Here is a 25387-nt window from a genome sequence, read left to right as displayed (position 1 = left end):
CCTGCCATGTCCGTAATGTCATTTTTCAAAACTGGGGAGATGCTGATGTGATAGATCAAACCCAACTTTATTTAAAAGTGTAACTGAGTTTACAGAGATGTTTTATTGCTCTGTCTTTTCTTAATCAGTATACAGCTGACTCTGTGCCTGTTGATCTGCAAAACATAAAAAGCTGGAATCGACTACTTTGACTTGTAAACATTTTAGACTGTTAAAGTTGCAAATGTCATCTTGAGTTAATTTTCCCCTAAAACACAATTTGAGCCTCGAATGGGAATCTCTCTGATCCACTCTACCTCCTGAGTTTGTTCAGCATTTAAAATTAAGTTGTGGTGAACTTGAAGCCCTGTACTTGGATTTAAAAATGAAAATCAAGTGTGTTATGACAAATTGGGTGAGACTGCCTTAAAAGGAGCAACCTGGAAGAGACTCAGAAGTTTTTGTTGTCCGTCAGCTAGTTGTGAGCCAGAAGCGGCTTTTGTCTTCGGAGATGCTGATGCAGCCTTAGACTGCACTGAATGGAGTGTGGTATGCAGACCAAAATGGGTGGGCGATCTTGCACATGGCAGCTTTAGAGGGAAGGTGGTCTTCGGGCTCAGTTTAGCAGCACTCCAGCTTTGGTTCCCTGCCACGCTCCTTGCTTTGCTTCTCTGGTGTGTTGGCTTCAGCCTCAGCATCTTTTATGTTGGAGCAATGGCGTGGTTGCCCTCTGCAGCCCAGGCCATTGGTATCTTCCTTCCCTTGTTTTCCATAGTCACGTAGGCTTGGCTCGCTGCACTCCTCACCACTCACTGAGACCTGGAGGATGGCACTACGCTAGTAGCTGAACCAGGGTTCTCCTAGAGGTGAGTTTAGAGATGGCCCTTCTCAAACCTCCTGGCAGCCACACAGTGGAGAAGAGATGACCCTTTAGGGGAATATCTGGAAATTGTTAGGATTGGGAGAAAGGACAGCAATGGACATTCTACATATTCACTTACCACCCTCCCCCTTTTGTCCCCCCAGGGTGTTAGGATTTAATTCTTGCCTCATCTTCCCAAAGGGACATTAGCCACCTGAATTCTATAGCAGGATGCTAAGGGGACCAGAAATTATGTCCTGTTAAGAACTGTGCAGGAGTGAGACTGCAGAAGGCAGGATATCTGGGCACAGGTGATCATGGCTTTCAAGAATATAAAACCCAAGGGCAGGGGGTTGGCAAAGCTGTACAGGATGACTTGAGCTGTCCATGTCCCAGATTGGAGGGCCTAGATTTTGCTCCTCACTCTACTTCCAATTCCAGCTTCCTGCTAATGTGCACCCTGGGAAGCAGCGAGTGATAGCTCACATACTTGGGTCCCTACCAGGTAGGTGGGAGACCTGGATTGAGGTCCTGGCCACACTTGTGCTGTTGTGGGCATTTGGGGAGTGAGCCAGCAGATAAAAGATCTTTTTTTGTGTGTCTGTTCCTGCCTCTCTGTCTCTCTGCCTTTCAGATAAAGTGAGAATAAATAAAAATGTATGAAAGAATAAAACCCAATCCAAAGAGAAGCAGTGTCTTATATTCATGTCCCTAGGGTTTAGTGGATAGCTGGCACATAGCAGATGCAGCGTGCATTGCTATGGTTAGAAAGAATAAATTGGAAGGTTGAGAATGTTCTTTTCCTTGAGTGTGTTCTGTCAGGCATTGGCTGACTATCTGTTGGGGAGTTAGTGATAGAAACTGTAGCACAGATGAGGCTGGACAACCTGGATTTATGAGCATGAAACTAATGACTAGATGGAAAGAGACTTTTGGGACCAGTATGGCCTACGGAGTTTGTGAATGCATAAAAAAGACTATGAATATGGTGGGGTGATAGTAACCAAAGATCTGCCAAGTATCAGATGTGCAGCCCTAGAGAAACAATATCTCTCTACCCTCATTTTCCTGCTTTGAGAATTAGAAACAGTAATCATTGCACTGTCTACTTCTCATGCTTCTTTAGAGCAAATGTGCTGAGTTGATAGATGCCTGCCTGTTTTGTATACTTTAACACGTGGTCCATGCATTATAGGTGATTATAGTTAATTTCTTTTTTTTTTGAAGATTCATTTTGAGTATAAAGAAAAATAAGACGATGTAAGTCAAGAGCCCAGCACCACATCTGGTGCATAGTACATGCTCGATGCATGACCTTCCTGTATCCACATCCTCCCGACACTAGATGGGCACTGATCAGTTCTCAGAGCTGGACAGGAGTTACATCTGGAACCTTGTTTAACAGTGATGGTTAATGTTGCAGTAGGACGGCGTAGGATTATTTTCACATTTACTTTGCAGCAGGAGGTGGAGGGAGATATATTTGGAGACCTCGGAAGCTTGATGCTTGAGCGCTCCCGTGGAAGCTGCGGTCTAGCCTGTTTGGCTCTTGCTTTGTTTGATTAGATAATCACACCTTCTGCTCCAGGCTCGACTGGCCCAGTGGGAGTCAGGAAGGAAATTATTTTCCTCTGTTGATACCAGTGTACTATTGTTGACTGTAGCCAAGGGCTTTCAGTTTTAATATTTCCTCTTTGGTCCTCAGAAGTATCAGGTATTAGTCTGTGCCGGAAGCAAAGCATTGGTCACTTCCGTCCGAGGTGAATGTCTTGGCTCTCAGCTGTTAGTCACTCAGGTTGTTTCTGGGCCTGTGTGACCATCTGCCAGCTTTTCTTGCTTCTATGTTGTTAGCTTTAAATGTTATGAGAAAGTTTGCTGAGTCTGAGCAGTGACCCATCTGACCTCCTGAGAGTCTAAGGCTCTTCATGGAACCCCTAGATGTCTTGTAGGAGGTACGCTTACTGTCTTGAAAGTAAAAGGTAGAGCCATCTCTCTATCGATTCCTTCCACCTAATTCCACATTCTTCTCTCTCTTGGTCCTGTGCTTAGTGGAGAGCTACCGCTGCCATATCTTGAGGATGACCCCAGGAGGTCAGAATCCTTGGGGCCTTCTACATTTGGTTACCCTGCGGCAGGAGGTATCTGATGGCTGAGTGGATAGAATCCGTGGTGGATTCTACTAAGTGTCTCCCATCGTTCCTGGATTATGTGGTTGTTTGCCTCTATGATTCCTGTGTTTGGATATTAGTGACCCCAGGAACCATAGTAAGTTAAGGACGATTCCTGATCTCGAGAAGTTTGTAGTCCTGGCCTTGAGAAACTTATAGTGGGGGAGAAAGACACACTTAAAGGAGAGAAATACACATTAGAGAATATTGTTGGCAACACACGTTTATTATTCATCAAATATAGTTCAGGTTTCCTGCTAGGTGTTTGGGAAATCAAGGAAATTAAGTTACAAGCTCAGTTGTCAAGGGGCATCCATAATAGATTGGAAGGGTAGAGAGCATTGGGCACATCTGGGGAGGTTTCTATGAGCAGAGTATCTAACCTCAGAACTTGCCAGTGGGCCATGGAGCTTTATGGCGCAAGCCCAACTTGTTTGTAGTTGTCTCCAACTCATTTCCTACCCATGTGCTGTTATAAGAAAGTGCCATGTTGACTTGGTGGTGCACAGCAGTTATAGCCACTGTATGACCATAGTCATCTCTGTGTGGCCTGTGCATGCTTGAGTATATGTCACCAAGCTGGAAACATTTCTGCCTTCTTGGGGACAAAGGTCTCTTTGGAAAGTTCCTTATACTGAGTCTCTATGGTTTGCTTTCTAGGCCTCATGAAAAATGGTGAACTCAGTGGGGGCCATTCGAAAATCCAGGACTGCACTGACAATTTTAACACTGTTAGTTATCTACGCAGTATAGCGAATTACTTGCAAACTTGGCACCTTAAAGCAAGACACATTTTTTTTATCTCACAGTCTTTTGTAAGTGAGGAATTTGGGGACAACCTAGATGGATGCCTCAGCCTCTCTCAGGAGGTTGAGGTCAGGTTGCTGAACCTGCATTCTCCTCGGCAGGCTCAGCTGAGGAAGATCTGGTACCAAGTTCACTCACATGGTTGTTGGCACGATTTAGTTGGATCAAGAGCTTCAGTTCCTTGCCACATGGGCTTCTCTATAGGGCAGCTCTATGGGACCAAGTTGTTTTATAACCTAATCCTGGAAGTGACCTTCCCCCGCCCCCCTTTACCGCTTCCTCGTTCTCTTTGCTAGAAGTGAATCACTATATCCGGTCCCCCTTCAGGGGAGTGGCTGCACGAGGTGCAATTATAGGGGTCTATCCTAGGGGCTGCCGACCGCTGATACCCCAGGTTGCAGTGGACTGTGCTAATGTGCCAGTCGAGATTACCTGTGGTGACCGAATAAACCCAGCTCACCTCTCTGGATCATTTTGAGTCTGGAACCTTTCTGGAGGAGACTGCGCTTGAAATTCTGAAGATCAGCATTGATACAGAAAGTCACATTGGCATGGCTTTTCTGAGGTCAGGTGATGCTCTGTTCCCATGCTGCTACGCTTTTCCCTCCTCAGCTGCGAGAGCTGCTTTGGTGGAAATGTCTGAAGGTTTGTGCCTGAGTGCATTGCTCTCTCTGTGTGACACAGGGCCCCAGAGGAGGGCAGGCTTTCCCCTGGGGCCATCGAGACAGCGGGGAGCCAGGGAAGCACCCCAAGACCACGTCTCTCCACGTTTCCCCATCCGCCTTGCCACAGCTGCTCTGTACTGAGTCCAGACAACGCGGGGGCATGTTTTCTCTCCCTTCTATTCTCCACACTTGATCTTAGCCAAAAGGCTGAGAAGCGATTCTCTTCTATTCTCAACCTCTCTCCTGCCCCAGAATCAGATTAGGGAACACAGGGCAAACTTGAGTCTTGATGCTGTCCCTGTAGTTCAACTTCAGGGAACTGCCTCTCCTGTTGGGTCGTGCTGTGTCCTGAAAAGTTGCATAAAATGGTATTCCTTGGCTCAGACCATGTCTCTCTGGAGTGCTGAATAACATTCGGATCAGGAACAGAGAGCTGATGCCCAACATGACTGTGAAGCTGATGGGATCAGACTGATAACCGCAGCCAGTGCCGTCTGTCTGGCAGAAACTTTCTTTTCCAGAGCATCCATCTCTTCCTCCCACCAAAATAGTCCTTTTATAAAAACGAGCTTGGCGGTTCACTTTATAGAAGGAGACGGGTTCCCTCAGGGTCTACCCTCACAGTCCTAAAAAATTAATGGAAATGAGAGACATGAGATCATGGTCAAGCTTGTTAGTAGCCCTAGAGCCAAAATGAGGAAAGCCTAGGCTTGGCCATTGAGAATGCCAGTGGCCAGAATGTTAATATTATTCCCTGTTCCAGGTTCTCTTTCAGCTCTCAGTATTTCTTATCAATTCTTTCATTTTTATTGAAGGTATGTAGAAGGAAATAGAGTTTTAGTTGAGAGAAGGCAACATGATCAAGTGGAATTTGAAGTAGGAAGACTACCATATATTAGCTACATAATCTTACTTAAGGCAGCTAATTGCTTTTTATACCTATTTCCACCTCTCAGTAATGGGGCAAATAGTATCTAAGGTACCATAGAGTCTTTTGTGCTCACAAAGCAGCAAATAGTTAAAGTACCTATGTAGTGTGGTACTTAGTGTGTAGTTGGTGCACATTAAGTGTTGTTTTTGATTCCCTTGATAGTCGGTGATGCTGCTGTAAATCACATGTAGTTCTTTGATTTCCTGGGCCAATGTCTCAATATCCCCACTTCTCCCAGTCCCTTCAGCTTGAGTAAGACCTGAAACATGTACATGTCAGTCACTCCAGATTTCATGTTTTCCTGAATAATTGAAAACCTTAACATTTAATACTTTTTCAACAGTTCACAAGACATAAATTAAAACATCACAAAATGCTCATGTTTTCTGATAGTTGACAATATGGTCACTCTGGGGGCAAGCATTGTGGCCCATTGGGTTAAGATGTTGCCTGGGATACTAGGCCGGCTCCAGTCCCAGCTGTTCTACTTCTGATCCAGCTCCCTACTAATGCACCTGGGTAAGCAGTAGAAGATGGCCCAAGTGCTTTGGTCCCTGCCACCTATGTGGGAGACCTGGATGGAGATCCAGGCTCTTGGCTTAGGCCTGGCCCAGCCCTGTGGTTGTGACCTTTTAGGGAGTGAGCAAGTGGATGGAAGATCTTTCTCTCTGTCCCCCTCTGTCTCCATTTCTCTCTGTAATTCTGGCTTCAATAAGTAAATCTATCTACCTACCTGCCTGCCTGTCTGCTGTGACAACAACATAAGCTATGTTTCTCAAGGAAGACCTTAAAAGCGTTGGGTTTCATGACAAGAGTGTCCAATGCCAAGTCTGAGCCTCACTGCGGGGCCATTGGCGACTTCTGCCTCTGTAAGTGGAAGTGTCCCTGGGCCCTGCCCAGCTCTGAACCTCCTTGGTTCCCCTCTGGACTTATTTAGGATGAGATCACCTCACCTGGCTTCAATGGCAACTGGCTTGAGTTATATCAGTTATTAAAAATGATCTAATATTTTCCTTTTAAATCTGGGGCCCTGGCTGGTTCTATGATTAAGCTAGTGATTTATTTATACGATGGTATGAGACGGCTGCAGCCACTCTATGATGTAATCTAAGAATGACATGAAAACCAAATAGGCTTTTACATAATGAAAGTGTTCCTGTAATACAGATTATAGCAAGGCATTTTTTTCCTATTGAGAATGGAGCCGTATTCTTTAGTATTCTTGCTAGCCCTTACTCCTTTCTTAGCTTCTTTTCTCATTTTGTGTTTTAGGTCCCTTATGTTAAAGTTTTAAGAACTGGCATTTAAAACCTCCTGGGGGCAGGTGTTTGGCTCATTAGTTGAGGTACTGCTTGGCAGGCCTGCATCCCACAACACAGCGTGCTTGATTTCAAGTCCTAACTGTGCTTCAGGTTCCAGCTTCCTGCTAATGCAGACCCTGGGAGGCAGCAGATGACAGCTTAAGTACTTGGGTCCCTGCCACCCTTGTGAGAAACCCATGGTGAGTTCCAGGCTCCTGGATTCTACCTGGCCCAGCCCCAGCTGTTGCAGGCATTTGGGGAGTGAGATACCATATGGAAGATCTCTTTCTGTCCATCTCTGTCTCTCTGTATTTCAAATAAATGAAAAGGAAACAAACAAAAGCAAAGCAAAACTGAACCAAAAAACTCCACAGCGGCTCTGGATGACTCTTGTCTTGTGACCTCACAACAGCTCTGGGAGCAGGGGCTGGCAGCAACAGAAAGACAGTGTGGGGAATATTTTACCGTTAAGAGTAACCCACAGTTTGCGTATCAGAGTTCTCTATCACTGCAGGCATTTAGGTGCAGATTCACATGCACAGGGATTTAGTAAAAGGTGTAAGGAGTTGTTACCATGACCGCTAAGGTCCTCCCTATCTTGACAGTCTAGAATTTTCTGAGGACACATTTTTGTATATTTCAGTAATTTACATTCCTAAATGAAGACTTTATGGAGGCAAGTGATTCTTCCTTTATCCATGGTCTTGGCACACATAAATGCTGACTTGTCTTGGGCAATCTTTTGTCTCACTTAACATTATTGATGAAGGAAAGACAGGAGACTAACTGAAGATTTCATAGTACTTTTTTATACTAAATATAATTTTTGAGGATTTTTTAAATATTTATTTATTTGTTTGATATGCAGAGTTACAGAGAGGCAGAGGTAGAGAGAGAGAGAGGTCTTCCATCCACTGGTTCACTCCCCAGTTTGCCGCAACAACTGGAGCTGCGCTTATCTGAAGCCAGGAACTAGGAGCTTCTTCCGGGTCTCCCACGCAGGTGCAGGAGCCCAAGGACTTGGGCCATCTTCTACTGCTTTCCCAGGCCATAGCAGAGAGCTGTATTGGAAGAGGAGCAGCTGGGATGTGAACAAGCGCCCGTATGGAATGTCGGCATTGCAGGTGGCGGCCTTACCCACTATGCCACAGCACTGGCCCTGAGGATGATATCTTTGTTTTTGAGATAGGGCCAGAGAATTCTGAGTTTTAGGCCACCTCCAACCCTCCCCCAGTGCCAGTGATTTGCTTTTTCTGTCCTACCTGAGTGCTTTGCTTATGTGTCCAGCAGAGCATTCTTACAGCTTTGCCCTGCCACGTGAACAGTTTCTTCATGATCTTCCTTCTCTACCAGGTTGTAGAAGCCTCTTAAGGACAGGGATCCTGTTTGTATGCCATAGTGGTCACATGTTCCTAGTACACGGGCATGCAGACAGTACTAATGATTCCTCATTACTTTATTAATCCATTGGGAACCTACTATGTGCTGGATGCTATTTCTGGTGCTGGGGCTATAGAATCAACTATCAGTGAGATCAGGCAAGCGAATGAACAAGTGTTTAATATTTAGCTTGTGATCTGTATTAAGATTTTTAAAAATCTGGCTAAGGGTACGAAGGAGGGAGGGACATTTTATTGGTTGGAGGCCATCCTGATGCAAACGTGCTTGAGCAGAGGCCCCAGTGAAGGGAGGGAGGAATTCTGAGCTGTGGGGGCTGCCAGGGGTGTGTGTGTGGGGGGGGGGGGGGGCGGGAGGGAGAAGCCTTCCGACTGAGAGAAAGCAGTTGCAAAGGTCCTGTGCTGGAAGCATCTTTCGTGCTGGCCAGAAATATGAGGATGCCACTGTGGCTGGAGTGCGGAGGGTAGGAGAGGTCATACGTGCCAGAAAAGATAGTTGCAACAACAGCTATTTGTTAACCGCACATTGAAGATGCTCAGAAAAAATTGGCTTTATTGATGTAAAGAACCCACAGAAGTGTAAAAAAAATATATATATATGACAAAAGGTATCTCTACTCTTCAGTTTGAACATGTAGGGGCTGTGGGTCGGGAGCTGGGACCGAAGCTGCAGGCTGCTGAGACCTAGTCCGGTAGCGTGGGGCCGGGGTCCTGGTTCCCCGCACCTGTAGCCCTTCATAGCGGAGGACTCTCTGTTCGGGTTCTCGGCTTCTGTGGCAGCTACACCTGCAGAGACGCCTGGGCCCTGGCTGCAGATGGGCAATTGCACGCCTAATCACCCATTCAGACACCCACTTATTTGTTTTCCACATGCAAATGTGGGTTTTTTGCAGATGGATTTAATATATTTGTTGCTTCCCCATTTTATTTAAAACAAAACAAACGGCCAAGCATGTCAGTTGAGGGCAGCAAATAGAAGCGGGAGTATTATGGTCTTTGCTGCTCATGCCGATTACACGGCTGAAAGGAATTCCAGGCAAATTAGTCTTTTCTGAGCTCCATTTTATTTTTACTTTATTATCTTTATTTCTTACTACCATTGTTGATTTTAACAAAAAAAGGTTGTAAAGAGGGAGCTGATATCTTCTCTAAATCATTTTCTCGATATTTCAGGCTCTGTATTTTTACTACGTGATTTCTACTTTCATGTGTTCAGTTTCGGAACTTGGGATCCGTGGTTAAAATAAAGGCATCATGGAGTGTCCAAAGGCCATTGGTTGGAGGAGACCGCAGCATCCTTAGCCTGGAAATAAACAAATAAACAAACACAAATTAGAAGTGTTTGCACCCATTGATGTGCTGCTATGATGGACTGCGCAACATCATGCAAAAAGTCACTTTCGTTTATCTGCAAACTTGGAGGTACATGCCGACAGCAGCTGCAGGGCTTGGGTGGGTGCTTGCGTTTATTTTGAATGGGATTTAGAGCCCTCAGGCACGATATTAAAGCTGATAGGTGCTTTGGTTTTTATTTTATTCTAAACACCTCACTTGACAGTTAGGGAAACTGAGGCCAAGAGAGGTAAAGTGTCTTGCTCCAGGTCTCAGACAGTAAGAACTGGAGATTGAACTTCAGCAGTTGGAACCCTGGCACTCCTGCCCCCTAGTCCGCAGAGCTGGCAGATGGCTGCCTTGGTGGCCTGGGGTGAGGAACAGACTGCTGCATTCCTCCGAGGACCTCCTCTCCAGGTGGGGTGTATGTGTCTCTGGTGTCTGTGTGTCTCATTTGTCTTTGCTCAAAAACTTTTCAGTACCAACTTTTAAGCAAAGAATTCGTGAGGAGGAACAGGGGTGGAAACTGCTTCCAGCTTGTCTTCTAAGGTTGTTGACTGGATCAGAGTGAGGGTTTGGGGTCAGAGTGCATGTGTATGTGTATGGGAGACGGGGGAGTGAGGAGAGACAGACAGAAAAACCAGAAGGGAGTCTAAAGTTTACTGAATTGACTGCGTTACTGCTTTATTTGGTAGAATAGGAAAGTGGTGGTCACAATGGTTGAGAGCCTTACTTATGCTCATCCAACTTTAACTGAATGGTTAGAATATTTAGACCAGCAGCAACACCCTTTGGTAGAAACTTTTACTTGGGAAAGTATAATGCTGAGTATCCATTGCTAGTTACCAGTTAGCCAGTAGGGCCGCCCGGGGGGGACGGAGCATCACCGTCTTTGGGGTCCTACCTTCTCAGGCCTTCTCTGTTCCTGCAGATGTGAGTAGACCCGTGGTTAGAGCCGAGACAAACATCTAGCGAATGGACCTGCCCATTCGTTATATTTAAAAGAATCTTCTGGGAGAGTTAAATTAAGAAAGAATCTTCTGAGAGGTTTGGAGATCAAAGCTAGTCAAGTAACACACAGTAGATGATTTATAGATTCTGAAATACGAGAGGTCTTCAGAAAGTTCCTGGAAAAAAGCATTTTATGGAAAAAAATGATGCATGGATTCCAAATTTTTTTTCACACCAAAGTAGACTTATCTTTCAGTTCATCTTTTTCACAGATGCTCTTGAAGTTTCCCTGTATAGGAGGACCCTTTTCATTTTTGAATGTAAAATGTTAGGATGTTGGATACAAAGTCCAAACTGATATTTTTGGAAGTAGCATGACAGTAAGAATGTGCATATGTGTGAAAAGGGCTAAGTCTTATCGGGAACATGTGTAGAGAGGGTTAATGTTTCGTGTAGTTCTTGCAAGAATAATTCTGGTTTCAGGGACAGCCTGCTAGCCTACGAGGGAGAGTGGCAGGTGCAGAAGGGGTTACTGGTGTAAAAGGGGTTACGGATACAGCCTGAGTTCAAGCTGCCGTGTGTGTCTGGGATCTGTGTAGGCTCCCTGCAGCCGTCTGCTCCGAAGTACGTGTTGTACATTTCTCTTGCGGATGTTGCCTGGCTTGATACAAATGCCTCTCTGCGGTGTGCTGGGCAGTCCCTGACAGCGCAGCAGCCTCTCGGTCCATGCCAGACAGGCTGTCTTTGGGATTCAGGCGTCTCCTTCCTTGCCCCGTGCTTCTCTTCTCCTCTTGTCCCCATCTTCTTCCCCCTGTTGGAGAAAAAAAAAAAAAAAGGTCATTGGAATCATTTGAAGTTTATTTATGTGCATTTTTCTTTACTTTGACATTTATTTGTTTCCTGCTCCTATCTGTAACTGATCCACTTGATGTGACTCCCTATTAATAAACACTTGAGTTTTCCTTGTTCCTCTGATTTCTCGTTTTCTTTTATTAAAAAAGAAATCCTTCTCTCAAAGGATCTCCAGCTTTCTCATCTGAACGGACGACCTTTTTTGGAGATCTTTAGAGAGTTACTGACTGTGTTAGAACTCTTACTGTAGAAGTAATTCAGGTGACAGGTACTCACATTTAACATGGTTTTCTAGAAACAGTTGATTTCCAGTACAACTGCCAGGAGTAGCATTGGGGAATAGAACATGCTGAATATTTGGAAGATGTGCCAGATGAGTAGCTGGTTTCCAGTGAGGCATATGGGCAGAACGTCTTTAATCCTATGACCTCTCTACTCACTGGAAAACTGTGGGCTGGTGGATTTCATGATCGTGACGCTGCGAGTCCTCTCGAGTTACTGCGAGGGATGAGGTTCAGTCACCGGGTAGAAGATGCTCTGTTACTGGGCTCTGGGGGTGTTGGGGAGACAGGCTCTCCGTCGGTGTTGGCAGGCCGTTTTTTCCAGTTGCATGGTGTTTGTGGAATAACTACCAAATCCTCAGCTACATGGAGCACAGGAGGAATGCAGAGCTTTGCAGAGTAAGCCATGACACAAGTCGCTCCAGCATGGCCAGTGGCTCAGCTGGTGATTCCTCCTGGATTGTCCAGCAAGCTGCTTGCTCACAAGCATAAACCTGCACCTTAGAGCCCAGCCTGTTTCTGGTCTTATCTCTATTAGAGTCTCCTTGCATTCAGTCCTACATGGTATATACACTCGATAAAAACAAACCCAAACAGCACACTAAACAGGAGGGCAGGAGAGCTGAGCTCTGCACAGCCACCCTTGTCACTATTCACAAGCATTCTCATTTATTCAACAAATATCCACATGAACGCTTGTTACACACCAGGCACTGGATATGCAAAAATGTAAAGGCATAGTTCTTTTTCTTTCTTTTTTTTTAAAGGTTTATTTATTTATTTGAAAGGAAGAGGCAGACAGAGAGAGAGAATCTTCCATCTGCTGGTTCACTCCCCATATGGCCAAACTAAAGCCAGGAGCTCCTTCCAAGTCTTCCACATGGGTGCAGAAGCCCAAAGACCTGGACCATGCTCCACTGCCTTCTCAGGCACATTAGCAGGGAGCTGGATCAGAAGTGGAGCAGCCAGGGCTCGAACTGGTGTCCATGTGGGATGTCAGCACTGCAGTCTGCTGCTTTACCCTCTATACTACAGCACCAGCCCCAAGGCACAGTTCTTATCCTCACTGCTTACAGAGGTAGAGAACTAAGTGCTCAGATATAACAGGAGTCACTTCTCCTTTCTGAGTCTCCCTTTTACATAGGTAAGGGCCACAGCTGGCCCAGCAGATCACCGAGGTCCCTTCTGCTGCCAACCTGTCATCATTTATACAAAATTCTTGAAACACCCAATGAGCACTTTCTCACTTCAAACAGGCAGACATTTGCCATTTCTTCTCAGTTTATTGGGGATAATGTTGAAGATGAATGAGATGTCTGCAAAATGCTGTAATAAGCAAGTTGGAGAAAGATATTATATAAGTTTGAGGCATTATTATTAATGGCAAAATGAAAACAAGGGCTGATGTTTTTAGAGAGAAAACAGATGGTTCCTTTGTTTAGAATTTGAGTATAAAGGAGACAGGGAGAAAAAGATATTTGCCATATTGTTTAGTCCCTGAATGTGAGTGACTTTAAAATGACAAAACAAGCTGGTTAGGAAAGTCCCATAGATTCAAAATAGCTCCTACACTGATCAAGCTATAATTAATATAACAAAAAGTTGACAGTAAGAAAAATCTTACTAAGAAATGCCCTGGTGACAATTGACACATCCCAGCAAAAACTCCCATTTTTGCATCAACACTGGAAGCTTATTTTTTCCTGTCTTCAGGAGTTATACAGCATCATGGGACAAACTAGTAGAAACTGATGTAATATTGATTCTTTCTAAAGTTCTTTCCTCTGTCCCCACACTTCATAGGAAACTGGCAATCCTCTTCCGCCTTTGCTGTTGGGAACTGATAGGAAATGGGTGTGATTTGGGGCAGTTCCTTTAGAGAGCAAGAGTCCAGGGACTTGTTACAGAGGCTGGGTCTGGGCAGGACCATTGAGGAGCTGTTGTGAAAAGTTATAGAATGGTTTCCTTCTCTCTTCCTTTATGTCTTAATTTCTTGTGATCTGTCTGTGCAATATACAAGTTCATCCATATTGTCCTTTTGCCAAGGGCCTTGCCATCCTGGGGTCTGTCACTCTTGAGTCTACAAAAACTGTGGGCTGTGAGAATGAGGCCAGACACCACCCTGCTGGCAGTGTTGAGTGACAGATACAAGCCCCTTGCTTCAGGTGATGGGGCTGTACCTGTAAGGTGACCTCAGTCTCCCTGGGCCTCATCTTTCCCACTGCAGAAAGAGGTCAAGTGGAATATGCATCTCAACTCGAATCTGAGATCAGGTGTGCATCTTCTTATATGTAGTTGTAGGAAGGCTGAGAACGGCTTTTCGTTTGGGAGTGCTTAAAACAAACATGCCTCCTCAGGCCAACAATAATGAAAAGTGCACCAGGTCGGGGTGGGAAGTTCAGAAACACTGTCCGAGCCTCTGTCTCTTGCTGATACGGTCCTGTGCAGTGTGGCTTGGGTGAGAAGGCAAGCTCATTTGCAGGCCTGGAAGAGGCACTGTGGCCTGAGAGAGAGGCACCGTGTGGTCCGGCCATCTGTCGGCCTGAGCTTTGGGTCCCATCCTCTGTCCACTACCAACAGTGTGTGACCTCAGAATACCCATCTCTACAGTTTCTTTCGGATTTGATTTGCTGGTTGGCCTGTGCTTCATCAAAGCAATTAAAAGACACGCCACCCTCCCTTCAAGCCCAGGCTTTGCTCGGAGTACTCCCCGGGGACTCTCGCTGTGTGGTGCACGTGTCTCTAGCAGACACTTAATTCATTCTCTCTGGTGTGAGAGGCAGAATATAATCGGTAGTGGTGGGGGTGGCCCCCCCATGCCGCCTGGCACCACACCCCTGTCTCCTCAGAGTGACCCACTCTTTCCAAACACCTATCCTTTGGCTTAAGCGCTTGCTTGGTGCTTCCTGTGTGTTGCGTGTTCATCTTCTGCCCTGTCCTGCGACCTCAGCCCTGTCCTGCTTCTTTCTAAAGCTCTCGCGTACACATCAGTACCTGGTACCCAGCACATTCTCAGTACACGTCAGCCGAACGAATGAATGGCGGGTGAACGATTCTGTATTTCCGCAGCAGAGCATGGACCGTGTCTAATGAGTTTCTTTCTTCCTCAGAATGTCCCGCCCAGGGCTTTGAATGCGCTGTGTGGCCAACTAGCGTAGCTGAACTGTCTGAAGATGGATGCAGGGCGGAAAAGCACGTTGAGCTATGCGAGTGGGGAACTTTACAAATTCATGGAAAAATGGAATAAAAGAGAAGTGCATTTTGGTGCAAGGACATTTGAAAACCCATGGGTAGTTTTCCCGTAATGCACATTTTCCATGAACTTTTTGAAGGCCCCTTGGTGTGTTACTTGGCTTGGTCACAGAAGTATCTTTGGGAAACTTGGCTGGCAGGGGGCATGGAGCCTTAGAGGGTCCCTGATGGAACCCAGTGGGGTGGGAGGCGATTGCTCCTCCTAATCTCCTGGCTTGCTGTCTTGTCCACGCCGCCTTTCCTCGCCGTGCAAGTGATGGCTTGGTTTCTTGTCCCGCCTCTGTTGCTAGCTGTCCTCTTCCTGGAACTGATCCTTCCAGGCTTGAATGAAGGTAAATTATTCCTGTGATTCTGCCCCCCATTTGATTTTATTTATTTATTTTTTTAAAAAAATTATTTATTTATTTGAAAGCCAGAGTTACTCAGAGAGAGGAGAGGCAGAGAGAGAGACAGAAAGAGAGGTCTTCCATCCACTGGTTCACTCCCCAGATGGCTGCAATGGCCAGAGTTGCGCCAATCTGAAGCCAGGAGCCAGAAGCTTCTTCTGGGTCTCTCACGTGGGTGTAGGGACCCAAGGACTTGGGCCATCTTTCACTGCTTTCCCAGGCCACAGCAGAGAGCTGGATCAGAAATGGAGCAGCTGGGTCTTGAACCGGTGCCCATATAAGATGCTGGCGCTTCAGGCCAGGGCGTTAAGCCACCAAGACACAGCGCCAGCCCCACCTCATTTGATTTTAAGCAATTTGTGGGCAGGATGATGTTTCTTACTTACAATTCTGTCCCCCTGCAGGTTCTGGCCAGAGCTGTTCACAGAGCAAATGCTCAGGAAATGTTCACTCTCCCATTGCCTGTTCACTTCCTCTTAGATGCCAGCTCCTATAATAATGACTCCCATGCAATAAAGACTTTGAACTTGAGAATAATATAACAAAGAAAGTTTCCTTCTTCCTACTCCCACATGTAAAAAAAAGATCAAAATAACTTTGCATTTGTTGAAACGTGCCCTGATTTAAAAAAAAAAAAAAAAGCCAATACATTGTGCTGCCCTTTCTGTTCTCCTTTGTCCGTGAAATTTTATTTTGCTAGGAAATTGCAAAGATTTCTGTTTCTTGGCTGTAATTGCTAAAAGTGTATTCAGAGTTGTCTGTTTCATTCCTTGGCTGATAACCATGCGTTCCTGTGAAATGATGTGAGGATTTTCTAAAGGACAAACAACTTAGGGTATGCTTTGGATGTTCTACCTGCTTCTTAATTATTTCAACATCTTGGGCAGGTTCCTGTATCCCTGTCTAGTCCCTTGTCTATGCAGTTTGGTTATTGAACAAGATGACGTCCATTATTTTTTTCCCCCATTAACAGTAAATCCATAGTACTTGAGGGCTTTGGGAACGCCCAGTTATTTCCTGGTGTCTATTTCATTTTTCCTTCCTTTAAGTAGGAATGATGACCCATAAAGCCTTGTAATCACCAGCCTGGAGGAAGCAGACACCTTGCAATTTATCTCACTAATTTGTTTGTGATTAACATCCTCTGCCCTTTCTCATATCCCAAGCCCAGTGTTTTGAAATTTCATTATAGGGAATTCTTTCCTCTTTGTAGGCAATATACCAATTGCATTCCAGTCCTCTTATCTGACATCTCTGCTGACTTTCCACATCTTTGTAATTTAAGTAGTCTAAGTAGGGCATGAGATCTTGAGTATTCGTTCTAGTTCCTACATTTGCTGTTCAGGACCCAAGTTTTCCTTGGAAGTGAGTGAAACTGGGAGTCCTTGGAGGGCAGGAAAGTCTACTGCTTTTTCCTAGCACCTGCTGTATACAAGACCCACAGTAGGGGCTCAGGTACTTATTTAACTGAATCAAATGAACTCTTCAATACTAAAAAAAAATCATTTTTTTTTCTTGCTTTGTAGATGGACAAGTAGAGGTGTAGCCACACTGAACATCCTGCTCAGAATTACTGATTGGCTAAATGACTTGACAGCTGCCCAGCCTCAGGCTTTCCTTTGATTCTGTGATCTCAGACCAGAGGTTGTGGAGTCTCACCCTCCTTTGCTAGGGGTTGCAGAGCTGAGACAAGGATCCTGATTGTCTCACGGCACTGGATGAACTAGAACCGGGACTCTGTTCCCCTGAAAGTTCTGACGCATCAAGTGTGGAGACGTATGCCTGAGCTGAAGTCCTCCAGTCCTCTGAGCCTCACTGAGCCATCTATGAAATGGGATAGTGAGCCCTTTGCTTCCTGAAGACAGGGTCTGGTTGTCCAGATGACTGCTGGAGAACTCTTCTTATTGTGGGGCCTCTGATTCTGTGTCCTAAGGACCCATATTCAAGGCACTAGTCACTAGATAAAAAGGTGGAGGCTATTTTTAGAGCCTTAATCTAATCAAGACTGGTTGATCAGAGAGCAATACCTTTGAAAAGTTCAGGAATATTTTTTTCCCTCTTTTTTCATAGTTCTTTTTAAAAATTTTATTACTTTTTATGTATTAATATATTTAGAACAGATTTCATGAATTTCATAGATGTGATTCTAGGAATGTAATACTTTCTTCCCTCCCTCCTCTCTCCTTCCCTTCTTTTTATCCTTTTAATTTTTTGTGATAACATACTTTTAATACATTTGTATTACCTACTTATAAATATATTGTATAATCACAGGCTTAACGCTTCTCTAAATAAAGTGTTCTACAAGGAAGAAATAAAAATACCGCTGTAAGGGAGTTGGTAAAGCTAATATTCTCATTTACAGGATGCTTTAAAATTTATTGAAAACTTGTCTGTACATTGGTGAGATTGGTTTGTTATTTTTGCCATTTTGTTTTTGTGGAAGTTGAGTAAGGATAAGAAAGAAATTGATGCTGTCAGTGTCACTCGAGGGACATTGTGAATCAACAGAAGGTTTAGGTGTTTTTCTAGGACTGAGGGGCAGCAAAGGAGCTTGCAGGTTTTCTCATCTGGAAATTTAGAAAGCTGGCCACCTTTTAGAATCTCCAGAGGAACTTAAAAAATGTGCTTGGTCCCTAACATATTTACCTGAATCACAATGTATGTGGGTGGGATTGGAGCATCTGCCTTATTTTAAAGCTCCTCATTGTTGAGACCTTGATGTAGTCTTGGGTTTTGGTAGCATCTTGGTTACCATCTTACCTGGTGTTCTGGCCTACACTTGTGGGCTATCACCTTCCGGATACCCAAGAGAAAACTGCTGGATGACCAAAAAATTCACCCAAACAACACGAATGCAAAGGAAACTCTCTATATAAACAAGCCTTTTGAGTTTTGAGATAAAGGTTGTATAAAGGAAAAGAAAGCGTTAACTTTTTTTTAAAATTGGGATGTGCCTTCTTTTTATGCTTCCAGGAGCCTTTAAAAATGATAGCAAGGAGTATATTTCATTGGTTTAATTGTTCAAGGTCTTTTTAAAGTATGTGCAATAAAATACCATTTAAGCTAACTGACCTTTATATTTTAATGCTTTTCGGAAGGGAACAATACCTACCGTTCAGCTGCAGTATAACTTTGAAAATATATATATATATATTCAGTCAGCATAGCCTGTTTTGGAAACAGAAGACTGAAGATTTTGCTGTCTTCCAGATATTTTACCCATTTCTGTTAAAGTATCAAATTCTATTCACTTGATGGTTCTTGACCTCATAATGTCTAACCTTCATATCTTTTTTGTTTATTCTCCAAACTTATCTATGAAGGAGACTTCAAGGCCTGATTCATTAATTTTTCTTTCTGCTGGGAAGTCCAGGTGTTTAGTGAGAGGTGGAGCTGTGGCCTAATCCATATGCTGACTGGGAGGAGGGCTGCTTCCTTTCCCTCCCTGTATCACAAGCCCCCTCCCCCCACTCCTGCCCCCAATCCATTTGGAAACACAGTATTTAACCCCAGAGGCCACTGCTAATATTTTTTTTTTTAATTTATGTTTGCTATTAACATTGTTAGCTCATCTTTCAACTCTTAACTTGCTCTTTCTAGAAGGGAACTAGTACTCAGGTTGCAGATGTAGTGAACTGGAATTTCAGAGGCTTGCATTGCCCTACAAAGCTTGTCATTGTAGCTCCAGTTACATATCTGAGGTCCTCGACAGGTGGGTGTTGTCTGCCCCTGGGAGTTTCAGAGGTAGAAATTATACACTTGTTTGCCCTGCTGTGAAATTAAAATACACAAAATTCTTGGTGTAGCTCTGAAATACACACACAGAGACATACATGTAAGTATCATATGGAATAAAACAATTTAAGCTTAATTTATTAATTTCAAATCCTGTTAGAAAATTGAGCTCATTCTCAATTACTACCTTTTCCCTCTTCTCTTTCTTGGTGGTTATTTTTTTAACTTTTGATTGTAAATGATTTTAAATGTATAAAAGCATGTAAAGTATAACTAGTCTAAAACCCCGTATCTTCTATCCAGATTTACTTGATATTAACATTTTATCCATTTACATTACCATCCACTCCCCTTGTAATTTGTGTACATGTGAGGGGCTTCATAAAGTTTGTGGAATAATAAAAATTCAAAGGTAATGTGAATGTTTCATGCAGCTTTTGCAACCTTGTGTGTGTGTGTGTGTGTATGTGAGAGAAAGAGAGAGAGAGACAGAGAGAGAGAGAGAGACAGAGAGAGAGAGAGAGAGAGATGCACATGTCATGACCATTTACTCCTAAAGACACTGTGTTTTTCCTAATAATAAACAGGACAAGGACCATCTCTTCATGTCTACAACATAGTCATCAACTTCAGTACATTTAACACTAATTCAGTCTAATCTGTCTGCAACTCCTTTTGTCAACTGACCCAGTTTTTTATTTCATTTTTTTCAAGATTTATTTGAAAGGCAGAGCTTCAGACAGAGAGAAAAAGAGAGAGAAATCTTCCATGTGCTGGTTCACTCTCCAAATGTGTGTAACAGCCATGGCTGGGTCCAGCTGATGCCAGGAGCCAGGAACTCCATCTGGGTCTCCCATATGGTTGTCAGGAGCCTGGCCCAAGTATTTAGCTCATCTTCCATTGCCTTCCCACTCACATTAACAGGAAGCTGGATCAGAAGCAGAGCAGTCTGGACTTGAACTGGTGCTTTCATATGAGATGCTGCTGTTGAAAGTAGGGTTTATCTGGCTGTCCCACAAGGCTGGCCTCACGGTCATGACCACATTTCCACCTTCAGTGTACAGTCCAGCCTAGGACCAGGTTGGGAGTTTAGTTGTCATGTCTTCTTTAATCTGGAACACTTCCATAGCTTTTCTTTTATCTGTTGTGGTATTGAAATTTTTGTAGAATACAGTACTCTCCCTTTTGAAAAATAAAATATTTCTCATTTTTTCTTAGTTAATTGTTTCCTTATGTTTGCATCCAATGATGCATTCCCCAAAGGAGTCCTCCATAGCTAGTAAGTGCCCAGGATCCTCAGGTGTCTTCTTGTGTTTGCTCACCATGCCCGTCTGCCCTTCAGTGGTGGTGGTCATTTTCTTCACCTCGTCAAGATGTTGTCCAGTTCCCCTCTGCATAGTTCTGTTTTCTTTTGTAATTATTAAGCTTATTCTGTGCATCAGAATTTTCTCCGAAATTCTTGTCTGAACCAATCTTTATTATGGTGCTGGTACAGTTAGGATTTTTCATCCTTATCACTCTTTAATTCATCATTCATATTATCCAACATTCTGCATTCTGCTTTATGCAGGAGCACTTTTCTCTTCCCACCATCTATCTCTTTCTTATACAAACATGAACTTCCAAATGTCCCTTCTAATCTTTCATAATGATTTACTACTATGTAATTACTTACTTTGGTGCTCAAATTGTTCCAGATGTGGCCAGCGAGGACCCCTTCAAGCTGACTCCTGTGTCCTTGGGACATGTCCCTTGTGTCCTTGGGACATGTCCCCATTGTTGTTGTTGGAATTTCCTTAACTGCTGGAGCAGAAAAATGTCTTAGTTCATCTTGCATCTTCTCTGTCCCAGTCCTGAAATGAACAATTTCTTCGTTGTGTCCTTCTGCATTTCAGTGGAGAATGCTATTAGAGACCAATATCTGAGTGTCAAGTGTGCTTGTTGCTCTTGTGATGCCTTTGGTTGTGGGCCCTATCACTGGCCAGAACCGGGATATTCTCTGTGTAAAATTATATACATGGGATCTCCAAAAAACTCAGGGAAAATGCATAGTCTGTAAAAACTATGCTTGTATTTCCAAAATTTTTACACCCAAATAGCTTTATGTTTGAAATATTTTCAAGTATATTTGAAACATGTTCATCAACTTTTTGAAGTAGCTGTAAATATCTACCTGTACACAGATTTGTAAATTATTAAAAAACTATGTACACTATTATATGGATCCATCTACATATAATGGTACCAATACTAATAGCAAGTCATACTAATAGCAATAATGGTAATTGCCCATGCCACTACACAGAACAAATCTGTGAGAACGAGTTTGGGATCTGCTTGTGGTACTTCTCTGCCATCTCCGACTCTCCCTGGGACATAGGGTACATTGTCAACCTGTGTTCAAGAATTGCTGGACCAGTTCCCTTTTCTTTATCCCTACCTCCATCTGTCATTATGCTTCTTATTTGAATTCCACTTGGGTTCGATTGTTTCAGTTTGCTTTTAGTTTCAGTTTCCATTCTTCCTGTCCTTGTTGATTTACTTTGGTTGAACATGCTTCCAAAAAGATGTTGTCAAAGAATTGCCAGTGTCTTCAATATGTCTTCCACTCTGTTATTCTCTACATCTCTTATAGATAACCAGCTCATTGTTTTCTTGCTTATCCTTCTTGCATTTTTTAAAAATTTTTTTCACAGGCAGAGTGGACAGTGAGAGAGGAGACAAAGAGAAAGATCTTCCTTTTGCCGTTGGTTCACCCTCCAATGGCTGCCGCGGCTGGCACGGTGTGGCCGGCGCACCATGCTGATCCGAAGGCAGGAGCCAGGTGCTTCTCCTGGTCTCCCATGGGGTGCAGGGCCCAAGCACTTGGGCCATCCTCCACTGCACTCCCTGGCCACAGCAGAGAGCTGGCCTGGAAGAGGGGCAACTGGGACAGAATCTGGCGCCCCGACCGGGACTAGAACCTGGTGTGCCGGCGCCGCAAGGCGGAGGATTAGCCTATTGAGCCACGGCGCCGGCCTCCTTCTTGCATTTTTTAAAGGCTTATTTATTTATTTTGAAATTCAGAGTTACATAGAGAGAGGAGAGAGAGAGGTCTTCATTCACTGGTTCGTTCCCTCCATGGCTACAATGTCCAGTGCTAGGGCAGGCTGAAGCCAGAGCCAGGAGGAGCTTCATCCAGGTCTCCCACATGGGTGGCAGGGGCCCAAACACTTGGGCCATTCTCCACTGCTTGTCCCAGGCCATTAGCAGGGAGCTGGAATGCAAGTGGAGCAGCTGGGATAGGAACTGGCGGCTATATGGGTTGCAGAGTTGATGGTTGGCAACTTTACCAGCTATACCATGATGCCAGCCCCCAACCTATATTTCTTTTTTAATCTGGTATGCTTTTGTGTTTCCTCTGCTTTCTTATACAAACGGCAGCATAATACGTATGCTCTTTTGTACGTTGCTTAAAAAACTTTTTCTTTCTCTGCCACCCTCCCTCTCTAACTTTCATCTCTCTCTCTCAGCCAGTCTCCTATGCTTGGACTAGTGGGCATTTTTCTGCAATAGGTAACACTATCATTGGAGGTGTATCCTCAGGGTGTATTCCTGGATATGGGAATGCTGGGTCAACGGGAAGCGTTCTGCTAGGGCTTTTTTATGCCAGAGTTCTCTCTGTGGGGAGGTCCCACTAATATGCTCAGCTGTAGAGTGGCTGTCAAGCTTCTGAACTGTTGCCAATCCAGTAGGTGTGAAATGGTTCTCGGTGGAGTTTTATTTTTCACATACTCTATTACAGATAAAGTCTGCATCTTTTTATGTATTTAAAGATCTATACTTATTACTGGTATGAGTTCCATTGTTGTGAATTTTCTGTTCACGTCTTTTGTCATTTATTTTTCCTAATGGGTTTTTTTCCTAATTAAAAAAGTCTTTGTAAATTAATTTTTTAGCCCCTTAAGCTATGGAGTACATGACAAATCTTTCTCTCAATTTGTTAACTGTTTTTTGACTTTGACTATATAAATATATTTCTTGTCATGAAAAACTTTCATTTTATAGAGAGAAATTGAGGAACATTTTCTTTTATTGCTCCTGGACTTTGGTCTTAGTTAGAAAGCCTTTGTCAACACATGTGTTCATTCATGTTATTTTCCAGCACCTTTATAGTTTCATTTTTCACATTTAGATCTGATTCATTCTCAGTTTATTCTTGTATATGACGTGACAAATGGATCTAATTTTATCTTTTCCGAATGACTAGTGCCCAGCACTGTTTAGTATGAAAGCGTCTTTACCCTGTGATTTGAGGCTGGTGGTTACTTTTAAACCCACATGGTGACTAGGTGTGAAGGGGAGGAATCCTGGCGAACAATAAGCAGAGTGATTAAGGGAAGATGAGGTGATGGCTGCATGGCCGCAGAGACTGGAATACATTCAAAATCTCCTCATCTACAAGTCGGCCTCTCTGGTCCCTTTCTTCTGTCAACACATGGGGTAACACATGTAAGAGGGGCATAGGTGTTACCTGTGCTGTTCCTCTTTTCAGTGAGAGAGGACAACTGCTTTCCTCCTGGAGATCGTGAGAACTGGCTGTGTACATATTTGCGTGCCCTGGAGACTTGTATCTTGCTTCTCACTCCTGGGCATGGGCTGCGTGGTCACTGTGTCCTTTCCTGCAGACTTTCTATGATGCCCCTGCGTGTGGATAGCCCATGGCAAGAATGGGGAACAGGATGGGTTTGGTGATGGTGGAGGTGGGGTTGGCTTTGTAATTCTTTGGCAAATTGGAGAAAGTTTCTTTTTTCCCACATTTGGAGTGGTGAGGAATTTCAGCAGTATCAATTGTCATACCTTCAAGAGTCAACACTTAAAAGTTTATTTTTAATTTTTATAGGAAGCATGATAAACATTCTTGTCTCTTAAGAAAGGACACACATGGGAATAATGTAATATGAGTGGCATGGCTACGCTTTTCTTTTCTGAACTGTTGATAGATATTCCATTGAAAGGGGCGAAGTTTGTGTTCAGACATATTAGGGAAATGCCAGCTTAAGCAAGTGTGGGCACGTTTCTTAATTGTATGACTTATCAGAGCGCTCACATAATTTTTATCAAGTTTGTTTGATCAGGAACAGAAATCTGCCTCTCCTTTCAAACAGCATTGCTACTTTGATCTCAGAATCAAGTTTGTTAGGGGTGCAGTGCTGTATCCTATGGTAACAAGATTCCACATCTGCTTTTTGGTTTTATTGTTTCCTCCTCAATTCTTTCAAATTTAAACTCTAGGAAGATAGAGATTTGGCCTGTTTGTTGACAACTGAGGTGGAAGCATCTACAAGAATGCTTGGCACAGAGTTGAGTGTTTAGTATTTCTGAGCTTGAAGTTGTCAGCTCGTTTAGTTTGTTGCAGTGTTTCTGGTTCAAGTTTCATCCCCAAATGTAGATATATTTTTAAAATATTTATCTATTTGTTTGAAAGTCAGAGTTAGAGAGAGAGAGAGAGAGATCAATCTTCCATCTGCTGGTTCATTCCCCAGATGGCCACAATGGCCAGCGCTGGGCTGGGCCAAAGCTAGGAGCCAGGAGCTTCATCCAGGTCTCCCACGTGGATGGCAGGGGCCATCTTGTGCTGCTTTTCCCAGCCTGTTAGCAGGGAGCTGGATTGCAGGTGGGATTCTGGTGTTGCAGGTGGTGGCTTTACACACTATGCCACAACGCTAGCCCCCAAATGTAGATATTTTTAACAGCATAATCGTTCTTGTAGTCTAAAAATTAGATAAATATATTCACAGAGCATTCTGGTGTACCCTCATGGCTCCCCAAGTGTTGTAAAGCTTAGCTGTGAATCATTATTAACTCATGATTTAATCTTTGCTGCTTGGCACACTTGGAAGAAGTAAGGAACTTATCTGATGCCTGCAGTTGGGAGCTCTTTCTGTCTTTCTGGTTTTGGACATCTATGGGAACGCACAGTGGGCTTTCTCTGTCCCAGGCATCTTCTGGGCTTGGGTCGCTTCCTTGGTCAACTGCTACTCTGATGTCCTCCAGTTTCAGCTGCTCCAAAAGATGACAGCCTGTCTCCTGGGGCTTGTCTACTCATCCCTGCATGCGTTCCTATCCCAACCATGATCCCCCAAAAGGCTCCTTATTTTAGGTTAGTTAATGTCAACCACACAGATGCACTGTGTACAAGCACATACACACGTGTACATACACACACCCCTTGTAGTGAGGGACTGGAGCGTCAAGTGTCAGGAGTTTTATGGGAACTCAAAACTCGGAGGCTGTCCATTTTGCTTTTACTCTCACTTTCCATCTCCATCTCTGAAATATTATTATTTTACATATTCAAAAATGCCTTTTATTGGTGCATGCCATTATTTTTTGGTAGGAAATTTGGAAAATACAGAAAAACATAAAAGAATAAAATCAAGATAGCCTGTAATACTATTATGGGAAAATACATTGTTGTGAGTGATATTCAGTGATAGAGAGAG

The 25387-nt window shown here is 43.8% G+C and overlaps 1 protein-coding gene across 9 annotated transcripts in view; it reads left to right on the top strand.

Moving 5' to 3' along the window:
- LPP (LIM domain containing preferred translocation partner in lipoma) overlaps positions 1–25387 on the top strand; it is a 742983-nt gene that overhangs the window by 68682 nt on the left and 648914 nt on the right. The window lies entirely within an intron of this gene.

This window comes from Lepus europaeus, chromosome 2 (genome assembly GCF_033115175.1).
Source record: "Lepus europaeus isolate LE1 chromosome 2, mLepTim1.pri, whole genome shotgun sequence".
In the NCBI taxonomy this organism is placed as follows: domain Eukaryota; kingdom Metazoa; phylum Chordata; class Mammalia; order Lagomorpha; family Leporidae; genus Lepus; species Lepus europaeus.
The sequence above is the reverse complement of the archived record's forward strand: the minus strand, read 5'-3'. Positions and strand labels throughout refer to the sequence as shown.